The sequence below is a fragment of the Carettochelys insculpta genome, chromosome 20 (assembly GCF_033958435.1).
Source record: "Carettochelys insculpta isolate YL-2023 chromosome 20, ASM3395843v1, whole genome shotgun sequence".
NCBI classification, from domain to species: domain Eukaryota; kingdom Metazoa; phylum Chordata; order Testudines; family Carettochelyidae; genus Carettochelys; species Carettochelys insculpta.
In genome coordinates this window covers 3,136,008-3,157,785 of record NC_134156.1, presented here as the reverse complement: position 1 = coordinate 3,157,785, position 21,778 = coordinate 3,136,008, and the positions used below count along the sequence as shown (strand labels likewise).

The 21,778-nt window shown below is 48.0% G+C and overlaps 1 protein-coding gene across 2 annotated transcripts in view; it reads right to left on the bottom strand.

Annotated features, from left to right (window-relative positions):
* PMP22 (peripheral myelin protein 22) overlaps window positions 1-21,778 on the bottom strand; it is a 34,898-nt gene that overhangs the window by 10,150 nt on the left and 2,970 nt on the right. The gene's annotated exons all lie outside the window — the stretch shown is intronic.

Sequence of the window (21,778 nt, the reverse complement as noted above, 5' to 3'; positions counted from 1 at the left end):
GCCTCATTTTGTGGAGGGAGAAACTGAAGCAGAGAGCAGCAACGTGACTTGCCCAAAGGCACGTACAGGAAATCAGCAGCAGACCCAGAAACATAAGCCCTGGAGCCAGCTCTTCAGGCAACCTGAACAGAAGCAGCACCACTAATTAACACCTACCGAAGATCTTCCCAAAGCCTTTTGAATCCCGCCCTTGTGCTCCTCCCCTGCACTGCATAACACTGCCTCCCCCTCGGTTTTAGCTCTATCCCACTTCCAGTTCCCGTGAACCAGCCATTCTTAAATCTGCACCCTGCCAGGCTCTTTGTTTAGTCACACGGCAGCCAATGACTTGTCTGCATCCAGCTGCCTCCGTTCTGCTCTAATGGAGCATTATGCAATGGAAAGAAGCTATTTTAGACTCAAAGGTCAACTGCTGATCTCTGGGACATGGACGTTCCTCCCACGGACGACCACGAGAGCTGCTCCTGTGGAGCCGAGAACAGAACCCACCCCTACCCCCGTCCTGAATTTAAAGAGACGTCAGCCAGAGCTCCAATTGTAACATAAGCATCCATCGTCCAGATGGTGTCAGCTGTGCAAGAGTCCTAAGGACTTCAACTGAAAATGATTGCTTTGCTACAGATTTCTTCGTAAATGCCTAGAGAAGAACATAAAATACTAACAGACAAGGCTCTGATTCTCTTTAATTCCATAGTTTTAGAGGACTTTCCAGGGAGCTCTATTGAATTTCTATAGTCCTGTTAGAGAGACAGAAACTCACACACACACAGGTCTTTTAAAGCTCACATATATCATAAGAGGAGTGGGGTTAGCCCCAGCATCCACACCCAGTTCCAACCCCTGTAAGTATACCCTGCTTCCCTCAAGCTCCCTGCAGAGAGGGTCAAATCCGGTCCTGACCACACAAGCAAAGGGGGAATCAATGTGCATTTCAAAGCCATTTGCCTCCCTGTTCTTTTGTGCTTCCTGTCCCTAAGCGCTGTGCTACCTGCTCTGGGCAAGTAAACAAAAGCTGCCATATTTACCCCAGAGGTGGCTGCATCTCAGCATTTCTAACAATATTTGCCATTGCTTGGGATGCAAGAGCTATAGCTACTGTAAGCGAACAAAATCTCAATGATCACTCCCTGGTTTCAGCAAAAACATCGAGGAGTCTTGTGGCACGTTGTAGACTAACAGTTATTAGGGGCATAACTTTTGTGCAAAGTGAGTGGCAGCCCATGAAAGCTTATGCCCTAATAAATCTATTAGTCTTTAAGGTGTCACAGGACTCCTTATTGTTTTTGCTGAAACAGACTAACACAGCCGCCGCACTGTCCCTGGTTTCACATGCCATGCACATGAAATGTCCTGAACATCTAGTCCCGCTCCTGTTCGGTCAACAAAACTATGAACCACGCACTCACTGTCAGATCTTTTGTCACTCAGTGGCTCCTGGAGTGTGTTATCAGTGAGATAAGAGCTGTTGAAGTGGTGCTAAAGTAATCAGAATTATAAGGCAAGCTAGGCCTACATGTAAAACATTACAGTGGCACAGCCGCAGGGCAGACACAAGCTGCAGTGACAGGCAGGGTTCTCCTCTTCTCTACAGGCTGAACCTCTCTAATCCAGCAACATCCATAATCCAGCGTGATTTTAGTTAGCTAGACAACCACTTATCATGGGTGTGGTCAAACTTCCGATAGTCCCCTCAATGTCTTCTAAGAGTCCAATAAGCAGTGGGAGTGCTGGTAAAGTGCTAGATGAGATTTACCTTGCATGGTCTGGCAAATCCTCTCATCTGGCACTGGTCAGATCCCCAGGCTGCCAGACGAGAGAGGTTCAACCTGTAGTAGCTCACTGGAGAAGCAGCACCTATGTACACAGAAGAATTCTTCTTTTGGTCTAGCGCAGTCCAAGCCCTGGGTTAGGATTAGGACAGTTTAACCACATTGCTCCGAGAGTCAGCCATGGTGACCTGAGTTTTCAGTGGAGACCAGACCAAACCATGGCTCTTCTCAAAACTCAGCCCTAGAGGCTGGGCTATGGGGAAGAGTGATGCAGCAACTGCATCTTCCAGCACATCAGGTAACAGCCAGCTGGTGAAAAAAAGCAATAAGGTTTGTCTATACTCAGGAGATCATCAACAGGGCAGAGAGGTCCCAGTGATAAGAACAGTACCTGCCTTTCTCATTGTATTCTCATTATCACCTGAGCCCCAGATCATCACATGAGTCGAGAGAGTTCAATACACCAGCTGGCCAATTAAAAGCCTGCTGCAGTTCCACCTAAATTTAGGATCGGACCCAGCCAATGGGTGTCTTTCTGGATTTCAGTGGGCTCCAGATCAGACCCATGATTTCTAGTTCTTTGGCAGTGGTTAGTTTATAAGTGTGACCTTCAGAAGAAAAACAGTTCTGCTGAGATAGGGCAAAGACCCCTTGAACTGCATCCCTCCTGACAGCTTTACACCTAACGTCCATATTCCCACGGCAACAGCAAGCTACCTCCCAGGGATACAAAGGCAGCAACCGGAAGGTGATACCCCAGCAGACAGTGCTCTTGATGCACTCAGGAAAGCTGGGTTCCAGTCTATGGCTGAAGGCAGAGCCTGCTGCTTGATGCAGATTCTCGATCTCCTCTGCAAAAGGGAATAAGGACACTTGCCCACGTTAGCAAGTGCTTTGAAATCACCAGCTGGGGCCTTGTCTTTTTAACAGAAGCACATGCTCAGCTCTCACTGGATTTCAATTTAACTGCCTTAGTCTCTCCTGGCTCACTCACCAGCCTCCCAGTGCAGAGTGCTGCTGGCCAGTCACTCCCCGCCTTCAGGTTACTTAACTCTCCCAGCTCTGCATTATGTCTCTGTTCCTTCAGTTAACACCAAGTAACTGCACATGGAGAGGCCTAGGACTAGTAGAATCTCCTACTGGGTCTTCACATTTACAGGGTGTTGACTGGGGCTTTCAGAGTGGACCAAGGGACTCAATCCACCTCTGCGGAAGCATCTATCCAGCCAAGCATTTCCCTCCTCGTTTCCAGGAGGAGCTGGAAGGAAATACACCAGGGACAGAGGGGAGGGGCAGCAGAGGAGAAGATGGCTCACTGAACCAAGTTGTTTTTGAGGTCCCCTTTCTGACGTTCAGTAAATGGCTTTTGAGAGAGGCTAGAATTATGGAAGGGCTGCCACTGGAATTCTACTTGTGATGTGCAAACCTATCCACCTTGAAACTGCTCTTCAGACCCTCACTAGCAGTGAAAAGTCTGATACCACATAGGTTAGTGTAGACTCCAGTTCAGTCAGCAGAGGAAAAGAAAGGTGGTCCTGTGGTTAGGGCACTGGCCTAGGCCTTAGGAGACCTAGGTTAAGTCCCTGCTCTGCGCCCTTGGATGAGCCAAGTTCTGTACCTCAGTTTCCCCATTTATAACAGGGGATAATAATTCTTCATTCCATGAAATACTGTAAGAATGCCAAGTAGTTCAGCAACAGTCACTACAGAGAACTGGGGCTACAGCAACAGAAGTGTTAAGTGAGCATGTTGAATGACCCAAACCCCTGAGCTATCACTTACAGCTTGGCAGAACACACATACAGCCAGTGAGAAGGCTACCACTCAGGTGTGTGAATGATGGTGTAAGGCCAGGGAAAAGTTGCTATGCTGTGAAAGAAAGAGAGAGTTACCCTAGTGTTTCCCTGACCCTACATTTTAATTCCACAAGCAATTACAAGTGAAAAGAATCTGGAGGCAAATTCAGACAACCTGCTTGGTTAATCTGCCTAATGCTAAGTCCAACACATCACGCAAAATGCTGACATACAAGGAACATACCCATGTGTCGTAGCCTGCAGCTTAAGAATGACATTTGGTGTGCACACAGCAACCTTCCCCCTGAAAGATCTCAAGCCTAACCTGCACACAAATGGCACCCCCAAAATGCAGCCATCTCTTGGGAGCAAGGCCTCAGTCAAACACACAGCTGTAATACCCACCACGCACGCAGAAAACTTAGGGGAGGGGAAATTCCTGGCCAAGAACATTAGGGTAAAACTCTACTGCTTCAGTGCCTTGCAGGGGAAAGGGCAGCGGGGTTCATTACAAACAGGCGCCTGCATTTTGAGCGAAAGGAAAAGCAGAGGCAGACTCTTGCTTTTCAAGCACTGATCAAACATGTGAACTTGAACTCCGTCTGTGTTTACAGGGAATGAAAACCTCGGCCGGCACTGCAGGGACTTGAACTTTGGGTCCTAGAAAGTGGACGTATTTTCATCCTAGCCATCAAACCCATCCTCTTGGGGGTGCGTATGCATGAGCTTGGAGCGTATTCCTGGCCTCCTTTGCTCGCCTTTGCCTGGGCCTCAGGCTAACCACCTCTCCACGGCCACTCGGGCTTTGCATACGCTAGCACTTTTGGCAGCAACGCTTCTGTCTGCCGGGGTGTGGGAAAACACACACACACACACACTCCCAACCAACCGAAGTTTCACCGGGTGCACGGTGCTATGTCAGCAGGAGAGGCTCCCTGCTCAGACAGCTGCCGTCACCCCAGGGAGTGGGGGTGAGTTCATTATGCCAGCAGAACTCTCTCCTGCCCTCAAAGCAACTGTGCAGGAGACCGTACAGTGGCACAGCAGCAGCGGCTGTCCTGATGTAAGTGTAGGCACGGCCTTAGCCAGAGCTAGAAACTACGCGCTCTGCTGACCATCTGAATGAAAGAACCTCCCGGCAGGTGTGCTAACCCGAGAAATCCCACATATGCCACAAGTTCAGTCCAGACACAGCTCCTGCATGGCTACTTCATTCCAAGTGCACCTCATTCTCCCGCTGAGAACAGGGGTAACGGCTCCCCTGCAGTTCTGTGGAGCGACCACACCTGCTGGAGAACCCAACCTAGCTTCAATCTGGCGAGTGTGGAGCAGCAAGGTCGCAGCTTGGGCTGTCACATGGCCTAGCCACTTGAGCGATTACAGCCGGTGCAGAAACCCACTGCCCAGTACCTGAACCAGGTAGGGGTGTCAACATAAACAGCAATCACACCCCATGACTGCCACTAAACAGGCTCTAAATCTATAAAGCAGCCACAGACTTAGTGGGGCTGCTTGGACGCCTGCTTATTACCCTGGCTGGCACCCTTAAACAGTGACTTTCCCCCTGCTCTGTTCCAACCCCCTCAATCCACCACCACCCACCGCTGCCTCTCTGAGCTGCCCGTCCAAGAAATGTCAGGTGGATGCTTCAGCCGCGACCCTTTGATGGCAAACACCACAGCTTCTGTTTTGTTCCAACGAGGCTATCAGCGATTGCATGTTACTAGCGCTCTGAATAGACCCTGGACTCGCACTGCGGCTGGACAGACTGACTCCCAGCAGGAGGAGGTGCTCTGGAGACCAGTGGAAGCCTGGAATTAAGTAATTCTAAAACTTCTCTTTGCCAGTCAAACTCACTTCAGAGCGGGGGAGAGGGAATTGTTCTATTTCAACCAAAGAATGAAGGAAATGCAGCCAGGCCCCCTCCAGTGCCTGCCTCCTCTACTCTACGGACTGGGAGGATTCCTGACCAATGAGGGCAGTAAGCACTAAGTGGAGGAAGTCTCCAGTGAGACCCCATCAGAGCATACCCAGGCCTTACCGCTGCCTTGGTTTCCATGCCAGTTCCCTTGGGCGTAAAGGAGGCAAACACCCCAAACGGTGCAGTCTGAGATCACAGACATGCCTCACCCACTTCCTGTGCCAAACAGCACCCCTAACCGCTCCCCACGGCCACCCAGCAATGCTCACTTTGTAGCACCTCAGACTGCCCTACAAGTCAGGAGACCTGGATTTTGCTCCCAGCTCTGCTATCAGGTCTGTAACAACTCACCCACTTCCGTGCTTAGGTTTTCACTCACCAGCCTCTCTCTGCCTTGTTCAGAGGTGAAGTGATACAGCTTGAACCTCTCTAATCCAGCGCTCTCACATATGGCAACATCCCTCATCCCGCATGATTTTAGTTAGCCAGACAACTACTTATTATGGGCGTGGCCAAGTTTCCAGTGGTCCCATAAAGTTTGTGTCCAGCCACCCGTCCTGGCTCTCAGTGTTCTGTGCTGTTGTTTAGTTCTAATTTATCCCTAAACGTCTTCTAGGCACCCGTAAGCAACGGGAGTGTTGGTAATGCTGCTGGATAATACTGACCTCTCGTGGTTCCACAAATTCTCTTGCCCGGCCCTGGTCAGGTTCCAAGAGTGCCAGACTAGAGAGGTTCAACCTGTACCAGATGACCCTCTTACTCCAGTGTAATGATGGCGTACACCCAGGCGGTATATCCCAATGAGTGATGAACCGGACTGGAACTCAGAAGATCCAGGTTAAACTCCTGACTCTACAACCAGCCTGCAGGGTGACCTTGGGCAAGTCACTGCCCTTCTCTACGCCCCAGTTTCCCCTCTCATGAATGAAAGCAGTGATTCCGAGATCTGCTGCAAAGAGCCAGGTGTTGTTATTATGCCCCTTCCCAAGCAACATAAGCTAAACTCACTCTTGTACTGGAACTGGAGCATGCACGGGGGGTGGGGTGGGGAATACTGGTTTAAATTAACCCTGTAGGTTATACAAAACCAAAACTATTGTCCCATGTAAACAAAGCCTTCAGCTAAACCCTTCACAGCAGCACAGTTGTCCCCAGTGGGTGCGAGGCCAGCACCCAGCACAAGAGGGAGCTTGTCTTTGGCACTGCTCTGCTACAGATACCACAAGTATGAGCAGCTGTGCTCTCCCTGGGATATACCATCATAAAGCAGGCTATTCACTGACACAGGTTAATAATGACCCTCACTCAACCAGCGTTGCCATGTTTCTTGCAAGAAATGTTTATTCCATCTGACTAGTCTGGCTTTGGTGTGATAGGCATTAGCTTAGTGCGTGATGGCAGGTACGTGGAAAATGGAATGGAAAGCTAAGGAGGTCGATCCTATAGCCTCCAATGTGGCCCCACAACAATACATGGTACTTTGCCACTGGAGGCTGAAAAAGATGAATCAACCCCTCTGTAAAACGAGTTACAACTCCTTGGCTTCCAAAACTGCAGCCAGTGTTCTGAGCACCAGAAGATAATCACACTCAGCCAGATAAGGTGCCTGAAGATGCAGATCTGTGAGACCTGGGCATCTAACCAAGGACTACTCTGCACCCTCCTGGCGCTTGCACAGCTAGAATGGTTCTGAAGACTGCGTAGCTTTTCACTGCTTTAGACTCTCACACAGGAGCACAGAACAAACAGGGCTGAGAAAGACATAGCCGTAAGATGCTGTTCTTGGCTCCAGAAAGCAGTGGTTCACAGCTATCTCTGCTCACTAGATTAAGCTTCACCTCCTGTGGTGGGAGAGGGCATTTTCCCGCTGCTCTGCAGGAACCCTCTCAATTCATGAAAAATTTCCTACCTCTCAGGGTGGATTAATTAATTACTGGAATAAATTGCCTGGAGTGATTGTCGAATCTCCGTCACTGGAGACATTTAAGGAAAGGTTAGATAAATATCTAACAGGGATGATAAAGATGTTTGATCTGCTGTGTGAGCAGGGGACTGGACTTGATGATCTCCTGAGGTCTCTTCCTGTTCTAGTGTAGTAGGATTCTGTGACATATGCATGGAACTTTGTCAGCAACCAGCTCTCTGTAGTTTGGTCACATACTAACCCAATACGCCTGGACCTTGAAGGTTTAAGTCTAGAGATTTAAAGTGCCCAGATAGCAGTGGAAAACTAGGGCCACCAGGGAAAAAGCAAAGCACCTTCTCACTACCAGTTTCATGATACCTCAGCTAGCTTCTCTGCAAATGCCTTGGGTTCAGGCTCCTATCGGCCGCTGGGTTCTGGCATCTGTGGTATCTCCTGTGAGCAGCCTGGATGAAAATGCAATACCCCCTGGGGAGCCCCCTGCCAGGCAGAGCAGCTGAAGCCTAGTGAGCAGTGCCAGGGAGATGTACTATTTCCTCTCTCACCCACCATCATCCCTACAACAGTCAGGGATAACCCTGCCACTGAACAGAGAGGGCAAAAATGTGGAGTTGGGTCAAAAGGAAGGGCTGGGAGGGACTGCCTGCACCCTCTGTGCACCATACAATGCTGGTCCCAGGAGGCTCCCTTTGCCTGCAAGGCAGTTTGTGAGCCTGCCAGAGCACAAAGCTCTGCTGCAGTGCAGGTCCACCATCAACAATCTCCCTGGGGCAGTAATTGCTATGGCACCTTCCCAGCTGCTGCAGCATCGGCAGTGTGAGTGTGGGTCTTGCAGAAGGAAGATCTCTAGTTAAAGCATTACACTGAGGGGTGGGAATCTAGTCACTTCGACTTCAGTGCAGCTATTGATGTTTTGCTCCAGGGCAAAAGTGCAGAGAAACAAAGCCTGGGATTCTACACCCAGCCCAGCCTAGGACCCACTGGGTAACCACAAGCAAGTCACTCAATCTCCCTGTGCCTTGTTTTCAGCCATCTGTAACATGGGTCCAATGATGCTTCCTGGCAAACTCAGTGCTATTTGCAATGGTCCCAGAGGCGAGGCTGATGAACACCACGGTAATGACTACAAATCCAAGTTAAGGTCTTCCGTTGCCCCAGTGACACTGTGCCCCCCTATTTTTATGGAAATGTGGGTTTGAATACGACTATGCATCATTCAAATAGGCTTTATACAAAATGGGGCAAGTAACCCACCATTCAGGAGCTTGTGATCCCCTGAATGTGTATAGTCCATTTGTGTGCATGTATCTTTCCTATACATGAAGTGAGAAATATGAACTATAAACCTGTTTATTAATCTTGGTCTTCTACAGGCTGAACCTCTCTCATCCAGCACCTTCTGGGCCTGAGCAGTGCCAGATGAGGAAATTTACCGGACAACAGGAGGTCAATATTGTCCAGCACATTACCAACACTTCCACTGCTTACTGGGCCTTAGAAGACATTGAGGGGTAAATTACAGTTAAATAATGCACAGAACACCGCAAGCCAGGACTGGCGGCTGGAAACAAACTTTATGGGACTGTGGGAAACTTGGCCACACCCATGCTTAGTGGTTGTCCAGCTAGTTAATATCACGTTGGATTATGGATGTTGCCGGATGAGAGGGTTCCGTATTACAGAGGTTCAACCTGTAGTGAAAAATCACTAGGGGTTCTTGAGGAACTTAATGGCCTAGTGTTCAAGGCAATGATCTGTGAATGGTTCTGTTTTTCTTGTAAGCCTCAAAAGTGCTTGGTCCTGTGAAGACAGGTGACCATGTCACCTGGCACTAGACTCCATCTTGAATTTTGTACTCTTCCGTGGAAGGGAGTGACGCAGAACTGAACAAAGAGTTCCTGCACAGGGGAAATTCTATTTAAGGGATGAGAAGCAAAGCCTAATTGTCTTCAGCTGGCTTCAGTGACTGCTCCTCACCTCAAGAGGACACATGAAAAGAGATGGAAGGAAAAGAACTCGAGCAAAGAGAGAAGCTGTTAGACTCAGGACAGGAAAAAAAATCATCTCTGACATGAACAGCCTTACCTGAAGTAAGGAGTAGAGTGAGAAATTATTATTTGTAACAACTTCTGCAGTGTATTAGGCTTACATGACAGGCTTTGTTTAGTTTATTTTAGTATTTTACTTTAATCTGTCCCCTCACTTGCAACCATTTGAACCCCAATTTTATATTTCACAAAGTCACTTCTAGTGTCAAGCACAGTATAAATAAATAATTGTTACTTGGGGAGAGGGGAACAGCTGTGCAACTCTCTCTTTCACTGATCAGGAGCCTGAACTTCTTGAGCTTGTTCTGTGTATAAGTGTTAGACAGAGTAAGGGTATGTGTACACTGCCTGGGTGATCGAGCCGGCCAGGGCGATCTTCCGGAGTTCAATTTCACATGCCTAGTGTAGACGCGTGAAATTGAACCATCAAGGATCAGCAGTCAACCCCTGTACTCCTTGATATCATGAGAAGTAAGGCAGGTCAATGGGACAGTTTCTCCCGTTAACCTCCCTCTATGAGGGCAGCCAGGTAAGTCAATTGCAGACAAGTCAATTTCAGTGACACAACTGCCCTAGCTAGAACTGCCTATCTGCAATTGACATACATGCCTAGTATAGACCAAGCTCAGGATGGATTTATTTGAAGTTTTAGTCCCTTTGGGGCTGTGCTCCAGGGCACTTACCAGGACTTGACAATGAACACTCTCAGATCTGCGCTGCTATCACTGTCCGTGTAATTCTGCTGCGGGGTGCCTGTCACCCCAAAAACCTGTGCCTTTGCTGTGGGAGACCAGAACTTCTAACCCAGAAGGACAGAGTGGGGGTGCCCCAGAGGGCAGATGATGGGTGGATCATATCACTGCCCCTCACCCTGGTGACAATTCAAGGGGGCCTTTTTGGCCCCAGCCAACATAGCCCCTTCTTATGTTAAGCACATCTGTTTGGGACAAGAGGGGGCTCAGCCTTATAAAGAGACTCCAAGAGATGTGCCAGCAGATCCAGCTACCAGGTAACAACTACCAGATAAGTATCAGAGGGGTAGCCATGTTAGTCTGTATCCTCAAAAACAACAAGAAGTCCTGTGGCACCTTACAGACTAACAGATATTTTGGAGCATAAGCTTTTGTGGGCAAAGACCCGCTTTGTCAGATGCTCTTCCAAACCTGAAGCCAGTATCAGATATAGTCCCTGAGCCAGATTCATTAGGATGCCTCAGTGGTCTGTGCTCCTCTGGCACTGCAAAGCAGTCATAATCCACTACAACGTCATGCTGCAACGCAGCTGCGGGCTACTGGGGAATCTGTCCCAGACACCCCTCGTCTGCAGATAAGCAGTATTACAACAAATTATATTTGTTTTGCACCACATAGAGTGGAACCTGGCATGGCAACTGCCACCCCACAAGTCATTGGAATTTGGCTGAAATGATACTATGGGACCTGCAGCATGCTGTAATCTGCATTGGTGACGGACACAAGCAATCTTCCAGAAAAAAAACAGTCACTCCTAATTTATACCCAGGAAAATCCCATTGATGTCACAAACGGGGAGGAGTTGGAGACACCCTTGATACGATACGCTCATAGTTTAATTTTAGCATGTTATCAGTGTCCTAAGAACTCCATCCAGGTGAAATCCACTGTCTGGATCTGGCAAAGTTTTAGGTATGGGATTAGCTTTATGCATCTGAATTTTCTCTGTGAACATATGAGACAAGGGTGCATAACATTAAGAATGTGCCTAAGTCTTCGCAGTATTGGGGCCAAACCAATTCCAAAATATTAAGTTCAAGTTTCTAGCACAACACCCTTCCTTTGATGCTTCTATGCAGGTTACACAAACCCACCTGGGCACTTACGCAGGCAGCTAACCTGTTCTGCCCTAGCTTCACTGATGAGGTACTAGAGCTGGCCAAAGTACAGCTAGCTCAGGTATATCTACTCAAAGCACAATCACACCCCATCACTGCAGCATAGACAAATAAATCCCCCAAATATCTGTGGTTTTACAGACACATTCTCCCTTCCTCTTCCCCAACATGGCTGGCTCTCTCCTGTTTGTTAAAAAACAAAACTGAGGGAACTGGCAAACTCACAATGCAGGGGAATGCAGAAAGAGTGATTTCAGTTCAATTGAAATAAGAGGAAGAAAGATACCATGGGCGTCTAATCTCATTCAGTTACAGAAACATCAGGTGACTAACAAGAATAGGTAGAAAAACATTTACAGAAAATTAGTGTTTCCATTGAAAAGATCCCTTTGATATTTCAGTATACAACTCTAAAAATGGGACTGAAAAATAAAATGTTCCCAAAGACCACGCCCCAAGAGAAAGGTTACAATATACACGTTCCTGACTTTGCCCTATGGGAAGCAATTCAAGAGATGGGGTTGCCTGGGTGCTACTAGGGTAGATTCTGACCTCTGCTAAGCCAGTATTATCCTGGAGGCATGCCACTAACTTCAGTGGGGTTACACCACAATTACAATGATGTTACTGAGACCAGAATCTGTCCCCTTTAGGCAGAGGAAACTCCGGCTACCCCGAATTACTGCAAACTGAGACATCTTCTAATGTAGACTGTGAACCGAATGGGAACAGCCTTCGCACGTGATGATTAGTACATCTAAAGACAATACAATTCCTACTACATCACCAAAACAGCCCACCACATCCTTCGTGTCATTCTGCTACCATCTGGCAAAGTTACGAACAGTGGCAAGATTAGCTGCCCACCAGCAGGCTCAGAGAGGTGATGCTTCATTAAGTCACATTTGGAAGGCTCTGACCTTCTTTTAAAGAACATGTTTTGCAGAAATTAAAGACTTAGGCTCCACCCATGCCCCAGAAAACATCCACCTCAGGCGTGACACAGATTTTCTAAGACCTGGTCCAGTTTCCATCAGTGTAGCTGAGCAGAGACCTCGAGGCACTTCTTTTAATCCAGAGGTTTGAGGGAAACTTGCGGCCAATAACAGCATTGGGCACTGACCCAAGGAGAAACGTCACACAACCTGTTTTCTGTCCGGGTCAGAGCAACACCAAAGACAAGTCTGCAGTAAAGATCCCCATAGAGAACTTTTTAAAGTGACTCTCTGATGAAATGTCTGTTCACAGACTACATTACACAATACTTCACTGGGAAACTTGGTCAAGGGTCTGCTCTGGTTAAGCCATTACGCTTTGGATTAAACTCTGCTCTCCGTTGCATCTACAGGACCAGGCTCGGCTCAGCTAACTTGCATCTGCTATCAGAAGAGTGTGGAGAACTCTACTGGATGCATCTTGAATCCATTTGCAGCTGGAGTTAGAAGACAACACGTATGTTGATTTCCAGTGGAGAATCTGGTTCCTCATGACAATTAGCGAGGTAACAGGTGAGGAGGCTGAATAACACCTCTCTCCCTCCATGGATCTCCTACACTGTGTTACTCCCAATTTAGATTAATATAAACAAATCAAAACCAGATTTACAGTTGTCCCTGCAGCAAGGTGGACCATTCTCCTTCTGGATATTTATCTTTCCCTGCTAATTTGTCTGCTTTTGCCCTTAAGTAGCCAACTGAGAACAAAATATTTTATTAATCTGCACTGGAACTATATCGAACAAGATAAATTGAGAATAGCTGACAGTTTAAACATGCGTTGGTAAAAGCAAAAGAAGATAGACAGATGGGGTGGCCAATCCATTTAACAAGAAGGAAGACAGAAGGTGGTGAAGTCGTGTGTATTTCGACATCATGTGTTTCAACACAGACATGAATAGTGGCCCTCAAAAGAGCTGCAGATAGATCAGATTGCAGGGCTTACCGCATTATGTAGCCACGACTCAAGTACCGTGTTTCCCTCCCGCTTCACCCAATGCAAAGAAAAAGGCATCTGAAACCTCCATCTTGGCCAAGGGCAAAATTTTCTTAGCCAATCTCGTGTGGCTTGCTGTCCAGTACTGTGCACTTATTCCACATGGGCAGCTTCTACTGACCTCCCATTTTTAAGAGCAGGTTTCATGTCACAGCAGTGTGTATAACCGCTGCAAAGTCATGGAGAGAATTTTCCAAAAAGCATGATCTCTGCAATGACTCAGATGCACAGTCTATCTAGGGGCAGGGGACCTAGATCTCCGGACTGCTAATCCTGGCTCTTGTACATGGCTCTGAGTCCTGGTGTTTGGCTGCACTGAGGTTTTAACCACTGATGTAAGCACATTGATGGAGCTGCAACGGGGTGTATCACTAGTGATCCATCTGAGTAAGTCGTGACTTGAGGTGCTACGGCTTGTCCTGGTTTTGCACTCCCATCTACGTGGATTATAGATCTGACACACTCAGCAGTGGACAGGGAGCACACAGCATGGCAACAGAAGGGGGCCTTAGAGCTGATTCACTTGTAATTTGGGGCACTGTGTGCTGAACCAGTCTCAGCAGCTAAGGGCTTGCTGGGGCAGACTGGGCTCATCTCCCTCCCAGCACACCCCTTCAAGCCGGCAGCCTGGAGTGGCAGAAGAACCCACTCCAACAGCTCTAGTCCACACTACTCAAGAATTGCTCTACAGGGAAGAAAACTTCCAAGGCTTGAGCCTGCAAGGTTCTGGCACCCATGCCCTGTGGAGCAATGCAGGCCCGGCAGCCCCAGATCTGAGGCTGTATTTCCACAAGATGGCCATGTATAGCAAGAGCAGTCTTCAAAACTTTCAGCGGATGACCTCCTGAGTTCCCTTCCAGCCCTGTGATTCTATGAACCCACTAGTGGGTGGATGGCACAGGTCCTTCTCTGGGCCCGATCCCCAGAAGAACAGGCATTTCTGAGGGGCAGCAGCATGCAAGCCTCTGCTCTTTACCTCAAGTTTAGCAGCTTATGCTTTCAGCTCTGCAAATGCCCATTCCAGTCCCTGATGTATGGGCCAACCTGCTGGCCATCACGTCAGCAAACCAGAAAGCTCTCCCCTCCCATGGAGGGTGGTAACCAGTGTCCAAAGCTCCCATGGGATTACTTTCAAAAACTCGGCCTCACAAATACCAAAAAACAAGAGCCATCATCCCAAGCTGTGACCCAGCCAACCAACAGAAAGTCACAGAGCAACGATCAACAGACCAGAAAGAGGAAACAGGAAAACTTGTTCAAAAACAAACAATTCTGAAGAGGGAAAAGTGTTTCATTGCTAAAGTTTCCTCTCATTTTTTAAACAAAAGTTGTAAGGCAAAAAACACTTTTTTATGGGAAAAAATCCATTGGGAGTGGTGACAGAGAGAGACCAATTTGTGACAAAGCTTGAAGGATTCTGCCCAGCTCTACTTCTGAGCATTAAAATTCATAAGCCGTGTCTACACGTGCACGCTATTTCGAAGTAGCGGCACTAACTTCGAAATAGCGCCCGTCACGGCTACACGTGTTGGGCGCTATTTCGATGTTAACATCGCCATTAGGTGGCAAGATGTCGAAGCCGCCAACCCCATGAGGGGATGGGAATAGCGCCCTACTTCGAAGTTGAACGTCGAAGTAGGGCACGTGTAGACAATCCGCGTCCCGCAACATCAAAATAGCGGGGTCCGCCATGGTGGCCATCAGCTGAGGGGTTGAGAGATGCTCTCTCCAGCCCCTGCGGGGCTCTGTGGTCACCCTGTGCAGCAGCCCTTAGCCCAGGGCTTCTGGCTGCTGCTGCGGCAGCTGGGGATCCATGCTGCATGCACAGGGTCTGCAACCAGTTGTCGGCTCTGTGAATCTTGTGTTGTTTAGTGCAACTGTGTCTGGGAGGGGCCCTTTAAGGGAGCGGCTTGCTGTTGAGTCCGCCCTGTGACCCTGTCTGCAGCTGTGCCTGGCACCCTTATTTCAATGTGTGCTACTTTGGCGTGTAGACGTTCCCTCACAGCGCCTATTTCGATGTGGTGCTGCGCAACATTGATGTTGAACGTCGACGTTGCCAGCCCTGGAGAATGTGTAGACGTTATTCATCAAAATAGCCTATTTCGATGTCACTACATCGAAATAAGCTACTTCGATGTAGGCTTCACATGTAGACGTAGCTATAGAGTCAAAACTCTTTGCTGGCATAACTCCAGACTCCACTGGATTGACATCAGTAGATAGGTACTCCTCCATTTGAAGTGGTTTCTTTTATACACCAGGTTTATAGTTTGATTCAATGGTTCTCACCACCCTCAACACCCTTGCTAGTTGAGAATCTGACCCATAGTCTGCTAGATGTACAATTCTGGGATTCAGTGCTGAATTCCTCAGATACGTCTGCTGCAGGAATGTCTGGCAGCACAAACAAAGCAGCGATTGCAACATTTTTGGCATAGTTCTCGGTCTCTTGAAAAATGACATTATCTAGCAAGCAAATGTTGCAAATGAAGCAATCAGCCCTCCGACGTGAAAACCAAAGGAACAGGGGCATCCCACACTGACTGAGATGCTTGCTCATCTCTGAGTGACCTTCCACAGTATTGCATCATGAATGTCAGATCCATATGCCCAGGAAGCTCAAACTCAGCCATCAGAAAGAAATTTCTGAGGTCATCATTCAAGTCCAGTTGAAAGCCAGCCCCTGTGTGCCTTGGAGTCAGGAGAAGTAAGTTCTCTTCCCAGATGTTTAACTTCAGGTCTGGTTGTGCCACTCACAGATTTCCAAGTCGTGACTTGCATGGCACGGTCTCAATTTGTCAGAAGTTTGGGGCCACATTTTCAATTGCTCAGCACCCACTCCAGAGACCAGATCCTCCAAAGAGCTCAGCTCCCATAAGGGACCTAAATAAAAAGACCACGTTCTCCAACACTCGTGCTGCGAGACACCTGGCTCAGCTTTCAACACTCAGGTATTCTGTGCTCTCGTGAACATTCCAGCCTCAATTACTACCTGGTGGCACTTTGATGGAGTGGGGCTTATTTGATTTTAAGCAAGTTCCTTACCTTCCTTTTCTGTGCCTCCATTTTCCCCCATCTATGAAACTTGTGATCTACAAGCAAATATTAATTATCACCACACAAGTGGTGTGGAGTCCAACTAAATCAATGGCGAAACTCCCATTGACTTTCAAGGTGCAAGATCAGGCCCTGCCAAGTTTTACAAAGGCTGCAGGAGGCTATGCTTGAATTTATCAATAGAGGGGGAAATTTGGCAAGTGATTGCTCCCCAGTACAGACTTAACTCCTATGATGGGTTGGGGGAAAATACTCATGTCTACTAACGGACTAAATTCTGCCAAACTTGTCAATGGGAATTTCATGTCCATGCACAAGGGTGGAATTTGTGCCATGCTATGAAATGGTGAATAGGTTTTTTGGCAGAGGCACAGAAAGAAATGTAAGTTTTCCTAAAGCTTTTTAGGACACTGTGCAACAGCCTAACATGCTCTATGCTTTGAAAACCCGTTTATATGAGTCTCTTGTAGAATGTTGTATAGGAGGGACAAGGAAAGTAAGTGCCCAGAAGATGGCGAAAATATGGGTGATGAAAAAAACTGAAAATACACTGTCAGAGGGGCTAATCTGAAAGAGTGTTTAGAGTCTGACCTTTTATAGGGACAGTGTTCCCACTAATTTCTTCCATGCACGTGCAGAATAAATTGTGTTATGTTCACTGAGGCATGTGTGAATGTGCACCAGTGGGGGGAATGGAAGTGGGGAAGGGTTGTCCAACAGCTAGGTACCCAGCTTGGGACTTGAGACTCAGGCTCATTTCCATGCTCCGCTACAGACTTCCTCTATGACCCTGGGCAAATCACTTGATGTCTCTGTGCTCAGTGGAAAAAATGATAAATCTGTAGGGTGGAAATAATCTCACGGCCCTACCTCACAGCAGGATTGAGAGGATAAACTCTGTAAAGCTGGTGAGGTACTCAGACTATGGAAATGGAGGCCAAATTAATTTACATGCATAAAAACAAACCCCCGCCACAATTTTCTCTACTGGGGAAAAAAAAAAAAAGATCCATCGCAGGTAAATGGAAAACAACTGTAAGCGTGAGAATGTCTGCTCTCTGGGGCAGAGAGCATCTTTTTGTTCTGCATTTGACCAGACAATGGTACAGGAGGGAAACGAGGGGTTTGCTGGTGCTAGCAATATACCTAGTCATTTGGTTAACGCATGAAACCCTAATCCTGCACAGAGATGAATGCAGTCAGACCACTTTTGCCCATGCAAAAACCCACTGGCTTCTCAGGGCTTTTGCATCACAGATGTTAAAATGGTTAACGGGTTAACTAGGGCCTGTGGCCTAGCCCCACTGTGACTGTGAGGTCCTGCTGCCAGACCCCTCTAAGGCCGGGTCTGCTCCGGTGCGGCTGGCGACCGCCAGAGTTCACCAGCAAGGGTCAGGTCAGCAGTAAGCGTATCAGCAAGCATCTTGCTCGCCGTTATGCTTCCCCATTAGTGGTTTAACATCCCTATCGTCCATGGCTCCAGCAACATCACAGGACCAGTGTGTTCATGTACAACTGTCAAGAGAGGCACATTCAAATAAGGACAGAAGGTTGAATTTATGTGATTTTTCCCAGCCTGTGTCAGGTTTGGGTCCCAACTCCTCGAAGCAGCTCAGATTTTATTATTCTGCTGGCTCACGAGAACAGAGCAGCGAGGCATAAACAGGAAAAGCACCATTAGAACTGCAGGACGCATGCATGTATACATTCCAACTGGCAGCGCTGGGTCAAAGTTTTAAACCGGCTGCTCAATTGTTTGCCTTGAACAGTCAAAATAAATAAAATCACTTGAAAGGCTCGAAAAAGGTTCCACTCTCGCTGGTTCCGGGTATGTAATTTATTTCACTATCAGCAGCAGAATTCTGACTGACTAGGAGCACCCAAAGAGATCTCTGTTTAAAAAACACTTGCCATTCTTGCCTGGGTTAAGATTTACCTCATTATTTACAACATACCCTACAGAAAACTCCCAGGAGACTTCCCCTTAAGATGTGCAGTAATCTACTTATTTCAAGTAGGAGGCACATTTAAGATTGACAATTAGTTTTCCCTCCTCTCTGCAAAAAAAAAAAAAGATTCCCCTGTGTTCAGGGAGCAATTACTACAGCCCTTATTTTTAAACACGCATTACAGCTGTTTTGGAGCATGCATGAGTGGACGTGAACCAGCCTGCCTACTTTGCAGATAGCAGTACAAGGCAGATTCTGCCAAATGCTGATTCAGGACATAACTATGGTAATCTGCAGGGCTGTAACTGAAGATTCCAGCTGCTCTGAACAGACGGTCTGTCCTGTGGCCACTAGGTGTTGCTAGAAGGCTGTGAAGGAGGCCCAAGGAACTCCAACTCCCTGGAAACGTGAGCCTCTTCCCAAGATGAGAAGCATGGCTCCGCTTTCAGTGCAGTTAAAATTAGAGGCCAGGCAAGTGCCTGCATTTATCTCCCAACATGGGGTACCCACAAGGATTTCATTACCAGCAGCCTGGCCCGTTTCTCCAGAAAATTTCCACTAAAAAATTATCGAGCCTCGCTTTGCAGCACAGTGGAAATTGATAAGAACTTGTTAAACCACACGAAGGGTTCACTCCCTGCATGCCTTAGCCACAACGCACTCCTTCTTCACTTGTCCAATGCGCCCCACCCACCCTGGCATCAGTGTTACCTTCAAACTAGGGGCTCAGTCTTCCCACTTCTTGGCATTGCAGGGGTAGCAGCTCCCACTGGCCAGAGATGGGATTCAACTCCCAGTTACACTGCTGTAAATCAAGAGCAACTCCACTGAACTCACTGGGGTTATGCTGGGTTCAAACCACTCAGGGAGGAAAGTGAAGATGCAAATTCCTAAAGCTAGTAATGAGAGTAGCATAACCCCGTGCCAAGCGCACCACTAAAAATACTGTGCAGGTAATTATACTTAGCCAAGTGCTACGTAAGAACATCAAAGTGGGTTATAAAGGAAGTGGGACCATGGGGGGAAAACTGAGGGACAGAATGACGTGGCCATGGCAGGATCATTCAGCATGCCAGTATTAGAACACAGGGCCCTAAGCCCCAGTCCAGCATGCCATCCACCACCCTGCACTGCCTCCCCTACAACACTCGGCAGTTCCGAACCCACAATATACAGAGACAACTCCTTGGCCTCACACAACATGGACAAGCCAGCTGATCAAAGCGCGAGTCACTCCGCGTCCCAAGCCAGCTTCGGATCATACTTTCACCTGGATTTTCCCTGTGCACCCGAATCTGATCTCAACAGCACCACTGTCTCCCTGGCGGAGAACAAGTGGGTTCTCTAATGGTTTACACTCGCACAAGGAAAAACAGGCCCTGGTCCCTAACTTCTATGTGGACTTTTAGTGCTCATAGTCATAGGTCATCATTCTGAGCTATTAATTCTTCGCTCCACTCCTATTGGTTTTGATGGCAGGCTAGACTGAAAAGGTGATAGCAAGAAATGGCTCCCTGGGCTCCATATAAATCTAAAGCCAAGGTTCCCAACCCAGGGTCTGCAGACCTCTGGGGGTCCACAAGGGTATTGGAGGGGGTCTGTGGAAAACAGATACAAAAAAGGATCATAGAAAATGAGTTTTAAATTAATTGTAAACTTACAATTAAGTATTGCTTTTAAAGTAAATATTTTCCAATCATGTTGTTAATGTTAATTGCTCTCAGAAAAATCTATGTGGTTTCGTTTTTCATTTAACAAAGTGTACATACAGCTAGAATTGGCTTTGATGGGGGTCCGTGAACAGCTTGGCAGGTGATAGGAGAGGTCTGTGAACACCTGGAAGACGAGGTGGGCTGGTCAGGTTGAGAGTCCGCACTAGTGAAAAGGTTGGCAACCACTGATCTAGGGCAGCTCTGCCGAATGGCTCTCAACATCTGCGAGTGTAACTCAAAAGTAAAACGTGGCCTCTACAAAACCCATTTTGCTCTTTAACCCTTACCCAAAGCACACACTACAGAACTAACCAGGCATGCAGAAGGATAGCTTACAACAGCTTGGTTCACGGTGACTCACGTTTTGAAAGCGACTTTGGGAAGGTGACCGAGGCTCCATTCCCACTTTATCACAGAGGCCGATGGACTGAGTGCTGGACTAGCCCACGCCAGCTGAGCAGTGGGAAGTTTTTGATTACTGAGCCCTCCCAAAGCCACCGTGCTCAGGAAACTACAGAGATGGGAGCCTAGGTAGACAGCAAGCACCTGTATACCAAAGATGGAGCAGGGGAAATGTGCAACGATTAACTGTCCTCAAACTCATTCACCTCCCCAGGATAAGTGAGCACCCAGAGTACTAACTTGCACCAGGACTGGGACCCATCCTGGGAGCTGCGGCTATTCACTGGCCGCAGGGAATGCTGGAGATCTGTCCTGGTTACTTAGCAATATAGAAACTGTATAGAAACAAGTGGGAGTGGCTACCTGAGGCCCCACCCAGCAGGTGTTCATCAAAGACCAAATCTGCTCTGCTCTGGCCCTTTAAAAATACTGCACACTTGTCAGGGCAGTAAAAGTCCCCATTCCAAGGGCTGCCCCTGTTTGTTTCTCTAGGTATTATCTACTAAGAACTGCCAGGAGCACATTACAAAGAGGTCACATGGGGCCATCATCCCCCCACGGCAGGAGAAGGAACTGTTGATATCTCACAAACAGTCTGTAGCAAGTCTCAGAGGGGTAGCCCTGGTAGTCTGGAGTGTCACAATTAACAAACAGTCCTGGGGCACCTTAGAGACTCACATGCTTATTAGGTCATGAGCTTTTGTGGGTAAAACCCACTTCCTCTGAAGGGAAACACCCAGGGAAGTGGGTTTTAACCACAAAAAACTTGTGACCTATAAGTCTGTAGCAAGGCAGGGGACAGGACCACACCCAGCGCCTCTCCCCTCCCTGCAGCGATTCAATGGCCCAAATTCTGCTCTCAGTGACACCAGCATAAATCCTGCATGCCTCTTGTTTGCAGAAGGAGATGCAATGGGAAAGAACCACAGCAGAGCAGATTTGGTCTCTTAACACCTGCTGGGTAGGGCCTGTGGCAGCCATCCCACTGGTTTCCACACTGTCCGTATGTTGCTGTGCATTCCCTTCTGCCAATGGGTAGCTGCTGCTCCCAGGCCTGGTGTGAGCTAATGCTCCACTAATCTCAATGGCATTACTCTGGGCTCACACTGATGTCACAGAAAGCAGGAATCTGACCTGTTGACCTCACCACGACTCTGAGAACCCGGCCACATGGGCTGAGTATCCATTGTACTGCACATCATGCAGCCAATCCCACCTGTGCAAGGTGCGTATACTGCCCCACCTTGTGAGCTGGGATAAACGATTGCACAAGGCACTGGGCATCAGTGAACCAAGCCTGGTCTTCTAGGGTGCTATGAGCTGCTGTACAGACAGAGG